The sequence below is a fragment of the Podarcis bocagei genome (assembly GCF_964188305.1).
Source record: "Podarcis bocagei genome assembly, chromosome: W".
NCBI lineage: Eukaryota > Metazoa > Chordata > Lepidosauria > Squamata > Lacertidae > Podarcis > Podarcis bocagei.
The window spans coordinates 38,753,396-38,771,227 of NC_138131.1; the positions used below are offsets into that span (position 1 = coordinate 38,753,396).

Consider the following 17,832-nt stretch of genomic DNA (forward strand, 5'->3'; position numbering starts at 1 on the left):
TATTAAAAGAACTGGCAGATGTGATCTCAGAACCACTGGCAGTCATCTTTGAGAATTCCTGGAGAACAGGCGAAGTCCCGGGAGACTGGAGGAGGGCAAATGTTGTCCCTATTTTCAAAAAGGGGAAAAGAGAGGACCCAAATAATTACCGCCCAGTCAGTCTGACATCAATACCAGGGAAGATTCTGGAGCAGATCATTAAGTAAACAGTCTGTGAGCACCTAGAAAGGAATGCTGTGATCACCAATAGTCAGCATGGATTTCTGAAAAATAAGTCATGTCAGACTAACCTGATCTCCTTTTTTGACAGAATTACAAGCCTGGTAGATGAAGGGAACACAGTGGATGTAGCCTACCTTGATTTCAGCAAGGCATTTGACAAGGTGCCCCATGATATTCTTGTAAAGAAGCTGGTAAAATGCGGTCTTGACTATGCTACCACTCAGTGGATTTGTAACTGGCTGACTCACCGAACCCAAAGGGTGCTCATCAATGGTTCCTCTTCATCCTGGAGAAGAGTGACTAGTGGGGTGCCACAGGGTTCTGTCTTGGGCCCAGTCTTATTCAACATCTTTATCAACGACTTGGATGATGGACTCAAGGGCATCCTGATCAAATTTGCAGATGATACCAAACTGGGAGGGGTGGCTAACACCCCAGAGGATAGGATGACACTTCAAAACGACCTTGACAGATTAGAGAACTGGGCAAAAACAAACAAGATGAATTTTAACAGGGAGAAATGTAAAGTATTGCACTTGGGCAAAAAAAATGAGAGGCACAAATACAAGATGGGGGACACCTGGCTTGAGAGCAGTACATGTGAAAAGGATCTAGGAGTCTTGGTTGACCACAAACTTGACATGAGCCAACAGTGTGACGCGGCAGCTAAAAAAGCCAATGCAATTCTGGGCTGCATCAATAGGAGTATAGCATCTAGATCAAGGGAAGTAATAGTGCCACTGTATTCTGCTCTGGTCAGACCTCACCTGGAGTACTGTGTCCAGTTCTGGGCACCACAATTCAAGAAGGACACTGACAAACTGGAACGTGTCCAAAGGAGGGCAACCAAAATGGTCAAAGGCCTGGAAACGATGCCTTATGAGGAACGGCTAAGGGAGCTGGGCATGTTTAGCCTGGAGAAGAGGAGGTTAAGGGGTGATATGATAGCCATGTTCAAATATATAAAAGGATGTCACATAGAGGAGGGAGAAAGGTTGTTTTCTGCTGCTCCAGAGAAGCGGACACGGAGCAATGGATCCAAACTACAAGAAAGAAGATTCCACCTAAACATTAGGAAGAACTTCCTGACAGTAAGAGCTGTTCGACAGTGGAATTTGCTGCCAAGGAGTGTGGTGGAGTCTCCTACTTTGGAGGTCTTTAAGCAGAGGCTTGACAACAATATGTCAGGAGTGCTCTGATGGTGTTTCCTGCTTGGCAGGGGGTTGGACTCGATGGCCCTTGTGGTCTCTTCCAACTCTATGATTCTATGATTCTATGATTTATTCGTCCTCCTTCTATTGAAATGGAAACAAAACACCTATGCTTGATTTGGGCTGATAACAAAAATGTCACTCTGCGATTTTTGAGTGAACGTGCTTTCTAACTCCCAAAACACCAATTTGAAATAAACCCCCAAAACACCAATTTGAAATAAACCCAATCAGAGCTGTTTGGCTTTTTTTTACCTTATTGATAAAGCTCTGATTGGGCTAATTTCAAATCCAAGATTCTTCTTTCTATGTAGCTGGAACCCAAAACAACCTGTTTGGCTTTGTTTAGGATTATTACACTTCTCTTTGCTAGGGTTGGGGTTATGCTTAGGGTTAGGGTTACTTTTTTTGTTAGGGTTAGGGTTAAGGTTAAGGTTATGGTTAAGGTTAAGGTTAAGGTTAAGGTTAAGGTTAAGGTTAAGGTTAAGGTTAGGGTTCGGGTACTGGTTCGGTTTCGGGTACGGGTACGGGTTCAGGTTTGGGTTTGGGTTTGGGTGAATTACCACCGAAAAAACAATCCAAGTTTATTCGTTCTCCTTCAATTGAGATAGAACCGAAACACCTATGGTTGATTTCGGCTGATAATAAACATGTCACTCTGCGCTTTTTCAGTGAATGTGCATTCTAACCCCAAAAACACCAATTTGAAATAAGCCCAATCAGGGCTTTATCATCATCTTTTTATATACATGGAACCCAAAACACCTTTTTGCTTTGGTTGGGGGTGATTTTGGTGCACACCCAAAAAACACCATGCGAATTGTAATAAGCCCAAAGAAAGCTTATTTGTCTTCTTTCTACGCATATGGAAGCAAAAAGACGGTGTTGTGTTATTTTGGTTTCATTACACACACTTTGCGATTTCTGGGTCAATGTGCATTAACACCAAAGAAAACGACTTGAAATAAGTGAAATCCAATATCAATCAATCAATCTCTTTATTCGACCGATAGTCAGAATTAAAACATTACACAATAATTATAAACTATAACATCATAGGAGATACATAAGTAAGGTAGGGCCACAGAAATAGACCTCTCACAGATAACCCACATCAAAGCATTCAGTTATACGTTTCCGACACTTGAGTGCCAGGAAAAGAAATTTAGCCACTGACAAGGTTGTTTTCCCAGAAGACTGATTTAGCAGATATGCTGTCTGCTTTCCTCTTTGTCGGGAACTGAGCTGGGGTAAGTATGGTGTTATAAGATACTGTCTTAAATCGTTGTAGAAGGGACAGCTCAATAAAATGTGCTCTGTGGATTCTACCTCACCCAATGCACAGTGGCATAATCTCTGGTCATATGGAACTCCTCCATATCTTTCCTTCAGGACCGCCGAGTCAAGAACATTCAGCCTAGCCGCAGTAAATAGTCTGCGGTATTCCACGTAGTGGATATCCGCCAGGTAGCGAGCTGGAGCAGCCCGATACAACTGCTCCCCCAGAAACAACCCAGGTTTCACACGGGCTATGTCCTCCTGTCTGGCAATATCCCTTAATCTTTGCGCGATCACCGCCTTTGCGTGACTATACGTCATGGACTCTATATAAAGGGAGGACAACCCACACTTCTGCACTTCCTCCACTATCTCCCCTTCCCATGGAGATTTAAAGTTATCCCTCAGAATCAAGGGGGTCAAACCCACCGGTCTGAAACAGAGCTTGAGCCATAGCCATAGCTTCGCTTTCAGGGCCACATACCTAAAGGCTTGGCAACCGGTTTCCAATCTCATGATCGCGCCTGCCACGGAGGGGGGGATCCTGAGTATGGCCCTGAGGAATTGGGTTTGGATAGATTCCAATTTTTCAAAATCCCTACGTGAGCCCAAGGCAATGCCCACCAGCAGGAGAGGGAGGACTTTCATTTTAAAGAGACGTAAGGCAACATTGACAGTTTGTGTCTGTTTCTTGGAGTACAGGGTTCTAATCACCAGGGCTGCTTTGGATGCGTTCGAGGCTATGTATTCTCTGTGCGCCAGGAAGGACCTATTTGATCTTACAACCTGACCCAGGTACTTGAAGCAACTGACCTGCTCTAAAGGAATACCATTAATTGACCATAAATTAGGTTTCGGTCGAGCAGCAAAGACCATTATTTTGGTCTTGGCATAATTTAATTGGAGCTCGTGTTGGGTCTCATATTCATGAAGAGCTCGAAGCATCCTCCTTAATCCGATGGGGGAGGTAGCTAATAGGGCGGCATCGTCCGCATACAGTAGGACATTTAAGGCTCGTCCTGCCAGTTTTGGTGGATGGAAATCAGCATTTGCCATATGTGCCACTAGCGAATTAATATAGAAGTTAAACAGAGCAGGGGCAAGCAAACAGCCCTGTCTTACCCCCCTAGTGGTGGCAACCGGATTGGAGACTAGCCCCTTACTATCTATCCTAATCCTCAAGAGGGTATTTGTATGCAAATTAATAATCAGCAAGAGAAGGCGACGGTCGATAGATGTCGCTGCCAATTTTGTCCATAGCTGGTTCCTGGGAATTAGATCAAAGGCCTGCTTAAAGTCTATAAAGGCGACGTGGAGGGCTTTTAGGCCATTGCCAGCGTACTTGGTGGCCAAGTGATTTAGGATTAAGATTTGGTCTGTTGTTGATCTTCCGGGGCGGAAACCCGCCTGCTCCTCTGCGATGATATTGTTGCTTTCCATCCAGGTCGTTAATTTGTTAAGTAGAAATCTTGAATAGATCTTCCCAATAACATTTAGCAGGCTAATTGGTCTAAAATTGGCCGGGTCTGTGCGCGGCCCTTTCTTGTGAATTAACACAATCAGTGCAGAGTTCCAGCTTGGAGGAAATTGTGCTGTTTTGTTTATATAAGTAAAAAGAGCTGCTAGGGGTGGACACCACCAATCCTTATTGGCTTTAATAACATCTATGGAAATAAGATCGTCTCCGGGTGCCTTGCCCGCCTCAAATTGGCCTATAAGTGTTTCCACTTCAGAGCAGGTAACAGGATCCCACTCTGGCAAGGGGGCCAAATCTAACCTTACTCCGCTGGCTGCGTGAGCTGCATATAAAACGGAGAAGAAGCTTTCCCAGGTGTCAGCTGAAATTTGGGGTTCTATCCTTGACAACGGTCTACCCAGATATCTGGAAATTTGATGCCAAAAGGAGGAGGGATTTCTATTTTCTGCAGCTTTTAGAAGGTTCTTCCAATCATTTCTTTCTGCCGCAAGCTTCTTTTCCTTTAATAGTGCTTTATACCTTCTCTTGAGGTTCATAAGGTGACTGCTAGGTGCGGAGTCATTTGATGCCCTATATGCCAAGAATTCATTATATAGGTTGTTCTTGAAGTGCCTACATTCCTCGTCAAACCACTTTTTATGAGAGAAATGGTTACTATTCATTACCAGGGTCTTAGCCAACGAAGGTTTTAGCAGTTCTACTAAATTGTCATATATTGGCAGTGGCTCAACTGCCTGGATAAGGGAGTCCCTTGTCTCTTGCAGTTGGTCAGACCAAAGGAGTTCATTTATCCGTTGAGCCATATTGTCGGTCCATTTTAAGGCCGTGGGCCTCATCTGAAGCTGGTTATTTGTAATAGGCACACAGGAATAGGTAGCCAATTCTCCATCCAGGGTCAGAGAAAGTTCTAATGGAAAATGGTCACTTTCCAGCCTCGTTACCACCCTAAAGTTGGAAATTTTGGGAATTAGGTCTACAGATGTCCAAATAATGTCTATGGTAGAGGCTCGGGAGCCTGACCAGAAAGTAAATTCGGCAGGGTAATCAGAACTGAGAGCTCCGTTTAAAAGGTGAAAATTAAGAGCCATCAAGGTTTGTCTACATTTAAAACCTGCATATGTAGCAACACTGTCTTTAAAATTCCTGGGTAAAAGGTCTGAGGTTAAAATGGGTAGTGAGGGATATTTATTATACTTAGCAAATAATGATTTATCAGAGTGAGACAATCGGCCATTGAAATCTCCTGCAACTAGGAAGGTGGCTTCAGGATATTTCTCTAGGAGAGTTTCAAGAGTCTGTTGAATTTCCCTCCATCTTTGGTCCACCAGGTTTTTCTTATAGATTGGGTGCAAATAAACATTAATCACCACAAACACTTCCTCCGCTGTTTGTAGCTTTACACCCAGCATGGATGACGACTGGATGTCGATTTGTTCCACCTGCAGGTTTAAGGCCAAAGAAACTAGGGTAGCCAACCCACCTTGTGGTCTGCCAGATGATAGTAAATTCTGTTGTGCATTCAGGTAGAAGCCCTTATACCCTGATAGGGAGAAGCCCTCACAAGCCCAGGTCTCTTGCAGCAAAAGAATATGGCTGCCTTTTATGTAGGCGACAAAGGATGGATCCATCAGCTTAGGTTTAATGCCAGCTACATTCCAGGATAAGAAAGTTAGTAATCTCCTGGTCACCCCTTCAAGTCATGCTGGGCCTTGCGGAACCAGCACGGCAGAATCCACCTGGGAATGCATGTGGCGAGGGGGGGCAATAGGCTGGAAGAAGGAAGTAATTGTAGCTTGCTTACCAGGCAATTTCCGAGCACCACTTACCGCAGCAGCAGCCATGGTTTGAGGCTTAATTATTGGTAGCTGCAGGGATGGATTCTGGTGCACAGGAGTATCACTTAACGACAGGTCCATAGACTCTACATTTAAAGTATGCTCTAAGATTGAGGGGGGTGGGCCTTTTGGATCTGCGGATGCTGTAGGGAACATGCAGTGTAAGGCAGGTGGAAGGCATCCTTTTCGGTTTGCCTCCAAAAGAGCATCCAGTCTTGCCACAGCTTCCGAGTTTGACCAGAGGGTTGTCGAATCTTCCACTGTATCCTGCCCGGGCTTGACATCCCGAGGCCGTGCACAGCCAGGTTGCAGATCAAAGGTCGTTAAAGCAGGTACCACTTGGGCTTGTGTAGACTGATCTACAATTGGTGAGGAATTCATCTTATTTACATGAGCATGATCTTCTGAGTTACGGAGACAGAGTAGCAACTCGTCCAATCTGTCTGTTATCTCTGTCCGCTCCAGTTTTGGCAATTGGGAGAAGGATAGAAGTAACTCACGCTCCGTAGAATTCTCCAGATGTATAGCCTTTGTCAGTGGAGGCAGGGGGGCGTCAATCCAGCTGATTAGATCTGCGGCCAGGGGAGTTGGGGTCGTGGCAATTGGCGGACCCTCAGACTTATCTGCTTTCTTTTTGAACAAGCAGTTTGGTAAGAGGGGGCAGATCTTGGTATTGGTAAAGACTCTTGTAGCAAGGATTCCATAGTTAATTAGAAGGCTTCTTGAGGACATAATAAGTGCAGGGAGCTTTTTGGTTTTAAAGGAGAGCAGCACTCTCTGCCTCTGAGGTCTGCTGCTAATATGATCAATATGCCTCAGGTCAATAGAGCTAGGGATTACCCTCAGAAGCTCCGCTAGGTGTCTCCTTATATCACTCTTATAATGCCAGTTTATTACCTTGCCTCTAAAGGGGCAAACCGTTAGGCAGATTTTGGTAGCTTGCAGCAGCAGTTTGTAAGGAGGTGCAGACTGTTGTTCCTTCTTATTTTGCTCACCTTGCTCACTTTTCTGATTGCCAGCAGCTTGAGGAATTATACAGGAGGTATGAGGTAAAACGGGTGCTCTGGGCATTTGTAAGGGCTTCATCTCAGGTGGTACATCAGGGGAACTGTCTTTACCTGTTAGGGATACAAGCGAGATAATCTTCTCCAAGGATCCTCGGATGTCTTTTATGTATTTAAAGATGTAGTCCACTGTTCTAGCAACCAGGTCTAAAGTAGTTGAGTGTTCAAATAGTATCTCATCAATGCAGCTTTCACGGGCTCTAGTGCAAACATTCGAGTGGATGCCAGTATTATTATTGCTTGAAGGTTTAGTAGGCAGGTTATCAAAAGGTTCTTTCACACTGGTTTCTTCATCATTCATCTCTGCTAGCAGCGTGAAAGAGTTTGAAAACGGGATATTAAAAATATCCTTTGTACCTTCAGATTCGCTAATTTTTGTTTGTTTAGCAAGAGGCAGGCATCTCAGTTCCTCTGTGTCGTCTATATCTCTGGAATCTCTGGTACGTTTCCCAGTTCCTCTCCCACAAGCAGGGCTGTATAGTTGCTTAGTCATTTCTCTCTTCATGCAACCGCCCCAGTTTCAAGGTTAATGGTTGTCTCCCCGATAGAAAAAGGCGTCCTCCTACTTACTAATTTAAAACTAAGACTAAAAACTAAAAACTAAAGTTAAAAGTTAAAAGGTTGCTATGCTCATTAAAACAATGTTAAAAGATAAATCAGGGAGCTCACACTCACGCTGACTAAGTGCCGTTCGCCATCTTCAACCTCTATTTATTCAGATAGAACCATATCCTACGCATATGGAAGTGAAAAGACGGTGTTGCGTTATTTTCGTTTCATTACACACATTTTGCAATTTCTGGGTCAGTGCATTAACACCAAAGAACAAGACTTGAAATAAGCGAAATCCAATATTCTTCTTTCTATGTAGCTGGAACACAAAACAACCTGTTTGGCTTTGTTTAGGCTTCTTACACTTTGCTTTGCTGTGATTAGGGTTAAGGTTAGGGTTAGGGTGACAGTTAGGGTTAGGGTTGGGGTTATGGTTAGGGTTAGGGTTAGGGTTAGGGTTAGGGTTAGGGTTAGGGTTAGGGTTAGGGTTAGGGTTGGGGTTGGGGTTAGAGTTAGGGTTAGGGTTAGGGTTAGGCTGAGGGTTGGGGTTAAGGTTAGGGTTAGGGTTAGGGTTAAGGTTAGGGTTAGGGTTAGGGTTAGGGTTAGGGTTTGGGTTAGGGTTAGGGTTAGGGTTAGGGTTAGGGTTAGGGTTAGGGTTAAGGATAAGGATAAGGTTAAGGTTAAGGTTAAGGTTAAGGTTAAGGTTAGAGTTAGGGTTAGGGTTAGGGTTAGGGTTAGGGTTAGGGTTAGGGTTAGGGTTAGGGTTTATGACCACGAAAGAACAATCCAAGTTTATTCGTCCTCCTTCTATTGACATAGAACCGAAACAACTATGTTTGATCTCGGCTGATAACATTCATGTCACTCTGTGATTTTTGAGTGAATGTGCATTCTAACCGCAAAAGCACCAATTTGAAATAAACCCAATCAGGGCTTTATCATCTTTTTCTGTAGAATCATAGAATCATAGAATCATAGAGTTGGAAGAGACCACAAGGGCCATCTAGTCCAACCCCCTGCCAAGCAGGAAACACCATCAGAGCACTCCTGACATATGGTTGTCAAGCCTCTGCTTAAAGACCTCCAAAGTAGGAGACTCCACCACACTCCTTGGCAGCAAATTCCACTGTCGAACAGCTCTTACTGTCAGGAAGTTCTTCCTAATGTTTAGGTGGAATCTGCTTTCTTGTAGTTTGGATCCATTGCTCTGTGTCCGCTTCTCTGGAGCAGCAGAAAACAACCTTTCTCCCTCCTCTATGTGACATCCTTTTCTATATTTGAACATGGCTATCATATCACCCCTTAACTTCCTCTTCTCCAGGCTAAACATGCCCAGCTCCCTTAGCCGTTCCTCATAAGGCATCGTTTCCAGGCCTTTGACCATTTTGGTTGCCCTCCTCTGGACACGTTCCAGTTTGTCAGTGTCTTTCTTGAACTGTGGTGCCCAGAACTGGACACAGTACTCCATGTGAGGTCTGACCAGAGCAGAATACAGTGGCACTATTACTTCCCTTGATCTAGATGCTATACTCCTATTGATGCAGCCCAGAATTGCATTGGCTTTTTTAGCTGCCGCGTCACACTGTTGGCTCATGTCAAGTTTATGGTCAACCAAGACTCCTAGATCCTTTTCACATGTACTGCTCTCAAGCCAGGTGTCACCCATCTTGTATTTGTGCCTCTCATTTTTTTTGCCCAAGTGCAATACTTTACATTTCTCCCTGTTAAAATTCATCTTGTTTGTTTTGGCCCAGTTCTCTAATCTGTCAAGGTCATTTTGAAGTGTCATCCTGTCCTCTGGGGTGTTAGCCACCCCTCCCAGTTTGGTGTCATCTGCAAATTTGATCAGGATGCCCTTGAGTCCATCATCCAAGTCGTTGATAAAGATGTTGAATAAGACCGGTCCCAAGACAGAACCCTGTGGCACCCCACTAGTCACTCTTCTCCAGGATGAAGAGGAACCATTGATGAGCACTCTTTGGGTTCGGTCAGTCAGCCAGTTACAAATCCACTGAGTGGTAGCACAGTCAAGACCGCATTTTACCAGCTTCTTTATAAGAATATCATGGGGCACCTTGTCAAATGCCTTGCTGAAATCAAGGTAGGCTACATCCACTGCGTTCCCTTCATCTACCAGGCTTGTAATTCTGTCAAAAAACGAGATCAGGTTAGTCTGACATGACTTATTTTTCAGAAATCCATGCTGACTATTGGTGATCACAGCATTCCTTTCTAGGTGCTCACAGACTGTTTGCTTCATGATCTGCTCCAGAATCTTCCCAGGTATTGATGTCAGACTGACTGGGCGGTAATTGTTTGGGTCCTCTCTTTTCCCCTTTTTGAAAATAGGGACAACATTTGCCCTCCTCCAGTCTCCCGGGACTTCGCCTGTTCTCCAGGAATTCTCAAAGATGACTGCCAGTGGTTCTGAGATCACATCTGCCAGTTCTTTTAATACTCTTGGATGCAGTTCATCTGGCCCTGGAGACTTGAATACATCTAAACTAGCCAAGTATTCTTGTACTATCTCCTTAGTTATTCTGGGCTTTGTTTCCTTTGCTGAATCATTTGCTCCAAATTCTTCAGGTCGGGCATTGTTTTCTTTATCGGAGAAGACTGAGGCAAAGAAGGCATTGAGGAGTTCAGCCCTTTCTGTGTCCCCTGTTTGCATTTCACCATCTTCTCCTCTGAGTGACCCCACTGTTTCTTTGTTCTTCCTTTTGCTACGAACATACCCATAAAAGCCTTTTTTGTTGCTTTTAACCTCTCTAGCCAGCTTGAGTTCATTCTGTGCTTTAGCTTTTCTGACTTTGTGTCTACACGTGCTGGCTATTTGTTTGAATTCCTCTTTGGTGGTTTCCCCCCTTTTCCATTTTTTGTACACATCCTTTTTTAATCTTAACTCAGTTAAAAGTTCTTTAGATAGCCACCCTGGCTTCTTTAGGCACCTTCCATGTTTCCGTCTCATTGGTATTGCCTGACGTTGTGCTTTTACTATCTCCCTCTTAACAAACTCCCAGCCATCATGAACTCCCTTTCCTTTTAGTATTACTGTCCATGGGATCTCACCCAGCACTTCCCTAAGTTTTATGAAGTCGGCTTTCTTAAAGTCAAGAAATTGAGTCCTAGTATGCTTGGCTGCTCCTTTCTGCTGTATAGTAAACTTCAGAAGAGCATGATCACTCGCGCCTAATGATCCTTCCACTTCTACCCCACTAACCAGGTCATCAACATTGGTTAGGACCAGATCTAAAATGGCTGTTCCTCTTGTTGCTTCTCCCACTTTCTGGACAATGAAGTTGTCTGCAAGGCCAGTGAGGAATCTGTTTGACCTTATGCTCTTGGCTGAGTTTGACATCCAACAAATATCCGGGTAATTGAAGTCCCCCATTACTACTGTCTCCCTTCCTTTTGCATGCTTGGCCATCTGTTCCAGGAAGGCATCATCTATGTCCTCCGTTTGGCTTGGGGATCTATAGTAAACTCCCACAATGAGATCTCTGTTATTCTTCTCTCCCTTAATTTTGACCCAAATGCTCTCACTTTGGCTTTGAGGTTCTAAATCTTGGATCTCTTCACAGGTATACACATCCCTGACATATAACGCCACTCCTCCTCCTTTCTTGTCTAGTCTGTTTCTCTGAAATAGTTTGTATCCCCCCATTATTACATTCCAATCGTGGGACTTATCCCACCAGGTTTCAGTGATGCCTATTATGTCATATTTAGTTTGCTGTACCAAGAGCTCAAGCTCATCTTGTTTATTTCCCATGCTTTGCGCATTAGTGTACAGACATTGAAGTCCATTAATCATTCCCCCATGTCTCTTATTTAAGGATTTTTTCCTCCCACCACTAGGTCCGCGTGCTGTTTGCTCCATTTGGTCTATGACATTTGTATGATCATCTTCATCAATTGATAGACTCCTACCTTCAGGAGCACTGTCTCCCTCCCCCACATTAGTCAGTTTAAAGCCCTCCTGATGAGGTTTCTGAGATTTTTGGCAAAAACATTTCTCCCAACCGTTGTGAGGTGCAGCCCATCGCTTGCCAGAAGTCCATCTTCAAGAAACTGCAGTCTGTGATCTAAGAATCCAAACCGTTCCTGTTTACACCATTTACGAAGCCAGCTGTTCACTTCCACTATTTTTCCCTCTCTCCCTGGGCCACGTCTTTCAACTGGGAGGACAGATGAGATGACAATTTGTGCATTTAGTTGCTTCAATTTCCTGCCGAGAGCCTCGTAGTCTCTTTTGATCTTCTGGAGGCTATTGCTTGCAGTGTCATTGGTTCCCACATGAACCAAGAGGAAGGGGTATTTGTCAGTGGGTTTTATGATTCCTTGCAGTCGTTCAGTTACATCTTGGATCTTAGCCCCGGGGAGACAGCACACTTCCCGAGACATCTTGTCAGGCCCACAGATCACTGCTTCTGTTCCCCTCAGTAGGGAATCCCCTATCACCAAGACACGCCTCCTCTTGGGTTTGGTCGGGGTTCTTCCGTGAGCTGTCCGTTCCAAGGTCGCCTGCACATTCCCTGAGGACTGACTTTGCTGCTCGTCTTCATATACCTGATCGACTGTAATGAGGGAGAGATCCTCAAATGGTATCTGCTCTTCGTCTTCCATGCTAGGGGAGAGGACCTCAAAGCGATTGTGTATTTCTAAACAATTAGAGTGAACCCTGGGCCTCCTACTTCTTTGAGTCACGTTTCTCCATATATCTGGCTCCTGTGTTGGTGAACTAGCCTCCTTCTCAGGGGAGTCCCCTGTGTCTTCCTTGGTGGGGACGGTGTGCTCTGTTGCTTCCAAGAAGAGCTCCAGCTCTCTAATTCTTTGGAGCGTAGCTACACGTTTCTCCAGTTGCTGGACTTTGTCTTTTAAGAGGGCAATCAACATGCAATTGCTGCAGGTAAAGCTGCCTGCAACCTTTGGCAAGATGGCAAACATTGTGCAGGAACTGCAGGCGACTGCAGCTGTTCCCTCCCCCTCCATTCTGAGAACGTGTCGTTGGGGGTGGCTACAGCGGTCCTCCATCATAAAAAGCGTGAACACAGGACAAATAACTCCCCCCACAAGAAAAAAAACAACCTAGGTCTCCCCCAACAAACGTTTGAGACTAGCTCCCCTAAATCTAAAAGCTAATCAGCCACAAAGAAACACACACACACACACACACACACACAAGGAAACCTTTTTTGCTCCTTCTTCAACTGCTGCCCTGCTAGGTCTGATAAGCTCCTCCCACAGCTAATCCCCTGCCTCAACAGAAACCCTGCCCCCTCTGACCTTTGCACAGGGAGAACAGCTAATCAGCCACAAAGAAACACACACACACAAGAAAACCTTTTTTGCTCCTTCTTCAACTGCTGAGATTCAGACGGAGCTTCAGTGGTCTAGAGTTTCAGACGTAGAGCTGTGCGCTGCGGTTGTGAAAGCAAAACTGAACTTCAATAAAGACTTTTGTATATAACAACGAACCGGCGTTGGTCCTTTGTGAGCTGGGACCTCGGGCAGCTCTTCCTAGACTCATCTGACGCTGAGTCCCCTGAGTCTTCCCCCTGTCTCCGGCGGGCTTTAGGACCTGCCTCCCAATCCGGGTTTTCTGCTGTCCCCCGCGCCTGTACATTCGAACTTGGCGCTCGCGCCCAGCCGGCAACCTTCCTCCTGACCGTTACACTGCTCCTGTCACTGCTTCCCCCTTCTGGGAGGCTAGCTGGACCTGACCTCCCCTCCCTTCCCCCACTCTCCGATAGAGGCGTGGTCAGCCCTGACTCATCTTCTCTCCCTGCTGGAGGAGACGCTGGTCCTGACACCTGAGACTCTTCCCCCCCACTACGCTCTGGTTGGGAAGCTGGTCCTGATCTCCCGCTGCTGCTTTGGGAGTCCCCGCTGGCCCCTTGTTTCTGGTGTGTTCCCCCTGGGACCCCCCTTGCCCTGACCATCGGCGCCTCCTTCTGGGAATCTTCTGATTCGCTGGAGAAGCTCATGAAATCTCTCGGGTCGCTGTCATACTCCCCTACGCTGCCCTCAGATTCTTCCCCTTCGCTCTCCATTTCCTCTCTCCCCTGTACCTCTGTTCCTGAGCCCCTGACAACAGTGTTGTGTTATTTTGGTTTCATTACACACACTTTGCGATTTCTGGGTCAATGTGCATTAACACCAAAGAAAACGATTTGAAATAAGTGAAAACCAAGATTTTTCTTTCTATGTAGCTGTAACACAAAACAACCTGTTTGGCTTTGTTTAGGCTTATTAAACTTTGGTTAGGGTTAGGGTTAGGTTTAGGGTTGGGGTTGGGGTTAGGGTTCGGGTTAGGGTTAGCGTTAGGGTTAGCGTTAGGGTTTGCGTTAGGGTTAGGGTTAGGGTTAGGGTTAGCGTTAGGGTTAGGGTTAGGGTTAGGATCAGGGTGAATGACCACCGAAAGAACAATCCAAGCTTATTTGTCCTCCTTCTATTGAAATGGAAACAAAACACCTATGCTTGATTTGGGCTGATAACAAAAATGTCACTCTGCGATTTTTGAGTGAACGTGCTTTCTAACCCCCAAAACACCAATTTGAAATATGCTTGGCAGGGGGTTGGACTCGATGGACCTTGTGGTCTCTTCCAACTCTATGATTCTATGAAATAAACCCAATCAGAGCTTTATCATCTTTTTTTTATGTCGATGGCACCCAAAACACCCTTTTGCTTAGGTCGGGGGTGATTCCGGTGCACACCCACAAAACACCATGCGAATTGAAATAAGACCAAGCAAAGCTTATTCGTCTTCTTTCTACGCATATGTAAGCGTTATTTTAGTCTCATTACACACTTTGCGATTTCTGGGTCAATGCACATTAACACCGAAGAAAACGACTTGAAATAAGGGAAATCCAAGATTCTTCTTTCTATGTAGCTGTAACACAAAACAACCTGTTTGGCTTTGTTTAGGCTTATTACACTTTGCTTTGCTGTGATTAGGGTTAAGGTTAGGGTTAGGGTGACAGTTAGGGTTAGGGTTGGGGTTATCGTTAGGGTTGGGGTTAGGGTTAGGGTTAGGGTGAATGACCACCGAAAGAACAATCCAAGTTGCTGTGCTTAGGGTTAAGGTTAGGGTTAGCGTGACAGTTAGGGTTAGCGTTGGGGTTAGGGTTAAGGTTAGGGTTAGGATTAGGATTAGGATTAGGATTAGGATTAGGATTAGGGTTAGGGTTAGGGTTAGGGTTAGGGTTAGGGTTAGGGTTAGGATTAGGGTTAGGGTTAGGGTTAGGGTTAGCGTTAGGGTAGGTTTAGGGTTAGGGTTAGCGTTTGGGTTAGCGTTAGCGTTAGGTTTTGGGTTCGGGTTCGGGTTCGGCTTAGGGTTAGGGTTAGGGTTTAGGATTAGGGTTAGGGTTAGGGTTAGGGTTAGGGTTAGGCTTAGGGTTAGGGTTAGGGTTAGGGTTAGCGTTTGGGTTAGGGTTAGGGTTAGCGTTAGGTTTCGGGTTCGGGTTCGGGTTCGGGTTCGGGTTCGGCTTAGGGTTAGGGTTAGGGTTAGGGTTAGGGTTAGGGTTTAGGTTAGGATTAGGGTTAGGGTTAGGGTTAGGGTTAGGGTTAGGGTTCTTGTGATTGACCACTGAAAGAACAATAGAAATTTTTTCAACCTCTATTTATTCAGATAGAACCATATCCTACGCATATGGAAGTGAAAAGACGGTGTTGCGTTATTTTCGTTTCATTACACACATTTTGCAATTTCTGGGTCAAAGTGCATTAACACCAAAGAACAAGACTTGAAATAAGCGAAATCCAAGATTCTTCTTTCTATGTAGTTGGAACACAAAGCAACCTGTTTGGCTTTGTTTAGGCTTATTACACTTCGCTTTGCTATGGTTAGGGTTAGGGTTAGGGTTAGGATTAGGATTAGGATTAGGATTAGGATTAGGATTAGGATTAGGGTTAGGGTTAGGGATAGGGTTAGCGTTAGGGTAGGGTTAGCGTTTGGGTTAGGGTTCGGGTTCGGGTTCGGGTTAGGGTTAGGGTTAGGGTTAGGGTTAGGGTTAGGGTGAATGACAACCAAAAGAACAATACAAGTTTATTCGTCCTCTTTCTATTGAGATCTAACCAAAACACCTATGCTTGATTTCGGCTGATAATAAACATCTTCTTATCATCTTCTTTTTATGTAGATGGAACCCAAAAAACCTTTTTGCTTTGGTCGGGGGTGATTCCGGTGCACACCCAAAAAACACCATGCAAATTGAAATAAGCCCAATCAAAGCTTATTCGTCTTCTTTCTACGCACATTGAAGCGAAAAGAGGGTGTTGTGTTATTTTCGTTTCATTACACACACTTTGCGATTTCTGGGTCAATGTGCATTAACACCAAAGAACACGACTTGAAATAAGCTGTCAGGGCTGCCACTCAGTCCCAGCTCACATAGGACCACGTTAGCCAGCGTTCAGGTTAAAAGAGTCTTTATTGGATTACAGGTTCCATTTCCAAACTGCAATGGGCAGCCCTACTTCTTCTAGGTCAGACCGGCGAAGACCCGTCTGAGTCTCCGCCTCTAGCACACCAGCTTAATACCCTAGCCTTGCTCCACCTCCTGCGCCTTTCCTTCCGTCTCTGGGTCCTTCTGCCCCCCGGGGTCTCTTCTTTCCTACTCTCTTCTGACGCGGACCCCCCTGACCCTTCCGCCTCCTTGCGGCGGGCTTTGGGACCTGGCTCACTCTCTGGGCTGCTTACTGCGCCAGCTTCCGCTACATTTGAACTTGGCGCGCGCGCCCAACTCTCTACCTTCCTCTTGATCGTTTCGTCGCTCCCCGAGGTGGGCGTGACTACTCCTGACTCATGCCCTCCCTCCTTCTGAAAGCCTCCGGAACCCGATATCTGGTCCCCTTTCTCCCCGCTGCTCCCGGCTGGGCACGTGGGTCCCGATCTCCAACTGCTGCTCTCTGATCCCTCTCTGGACCCTTCTTCCTGGGGTGTCCCCCTGCTTTCCCCCCTTGCTCTGACCGCTGGCGCTCCCTTCTGGGAATCCTCGGACTCACTGGACAGGCTCGGTGATCTCGGTTCGTCATCCCCACTCATCTTTCCTTCGTATTCCTCCCCCTCGCTCTCTGTCTCCTCCCTTCTCTGCGTCTCTGCTCCTGAACCCCTGACATAAGCGAAAACCAAAATTCTTCTTTCTAAGTAGCTGGAACACAAAACAACCTGTTTGGCTTTGTTTAGGCTTATTACACTACGCTTTGCTGGGGTTAAGGTTAGGGTTAGGATAGGGTGAGGGTGAGGGTGAGGGTGAGGGTGAGGGTGAGGGTTAGGGTTAGGGTTAGGGTTAGGGTTAGGGTTAGGGTTAGGGTTAGGGTTAGGGTTAGGGTTAGGGTTAGGGTTAAGGTTAGGGTTAGGGTTGGGTTGAATGACCACCGAAAGAACAATCCAAGCTTATTCGTCCTCTTTCTATTCAGATGGAACCAAAACACCTATGCTTGATTTGCGCTGATAAAAAACATGTCACTCTGCGATTTTGGGTGAATGTGCATTCTAACCCCAAAAACATCAATTTGAAATTACCCCAATCAGAGCTTTATCATCTTTTTTTTATGTTGATGGAACCCAAAACACCTTTTTGCTTTGGTTGCGGGTGATTCTGGTGCACACCCAAAAAACACCATGCGAATTGAAATAAGTCCAATCAAAGCTTACTCGTCTTCTTTGTATGCATATGGAAGCGAGAAGACGGTGTTGTGTTATATTGGTCTCATTACACACACTTTGCGATTTCTGGGTCAATGTGCATGAACACCATAGAAGATGACATCAAATAAGCGCAATCCAAGATTCTTCTTTCTATATAGCTGGAACCCAAAACAACCTGTTTGGCTTTGTTTAGGCTTATTACACCGCTTTGCTATTTGTGGGTGAATGAACACCGAAAGAGCAAGCGAAGCTTATTCGTCCTTTTTCTACTGAGAGTGAAGCAAAACACCTATGCTTGATGTGGGCTGGTAACAAACATTTCTGAGATTTTGGGGTGAATGTGCATTCTATCCCCAAAAACACCAATTCGAAATAAGCACAATCAGAGCTTTATCATCTTCTTTTTATGTAGATGGAACCCAAAATACCTTTTTGCTTTGGTTTTTGGTGATTCTGCCGCACACCCAAATAACACCATGTGAATTGAAAAAAACCCAATCAAAGCTTATATGTCTTCTTTCTATGCATATGGAAG

General features: G+C 45.3%; 1 long non-coding RNA gene across 1 annotated transcript in view; it reads left to right on the forward strand.

Annotated features, from left to right (window-relative positions):
- The first annotated feature begins 4,002 nt into the window (after positions 1-4,002).
- LOC308577917 overlaps positions 4,003-17,832 on the forward strand; it is a 670,159-nt gene continuing 656,329 nt past the window's right edge. The window contains exon 1 of the long non-coding RNA XR_014003772.1: positions 4,003-4,235. This is a non-coding gene — a long non-coding RNA (uncharacterized lncRNA). The remainder of the gene's footprint in view (positions 4,236-17,832) is intronic.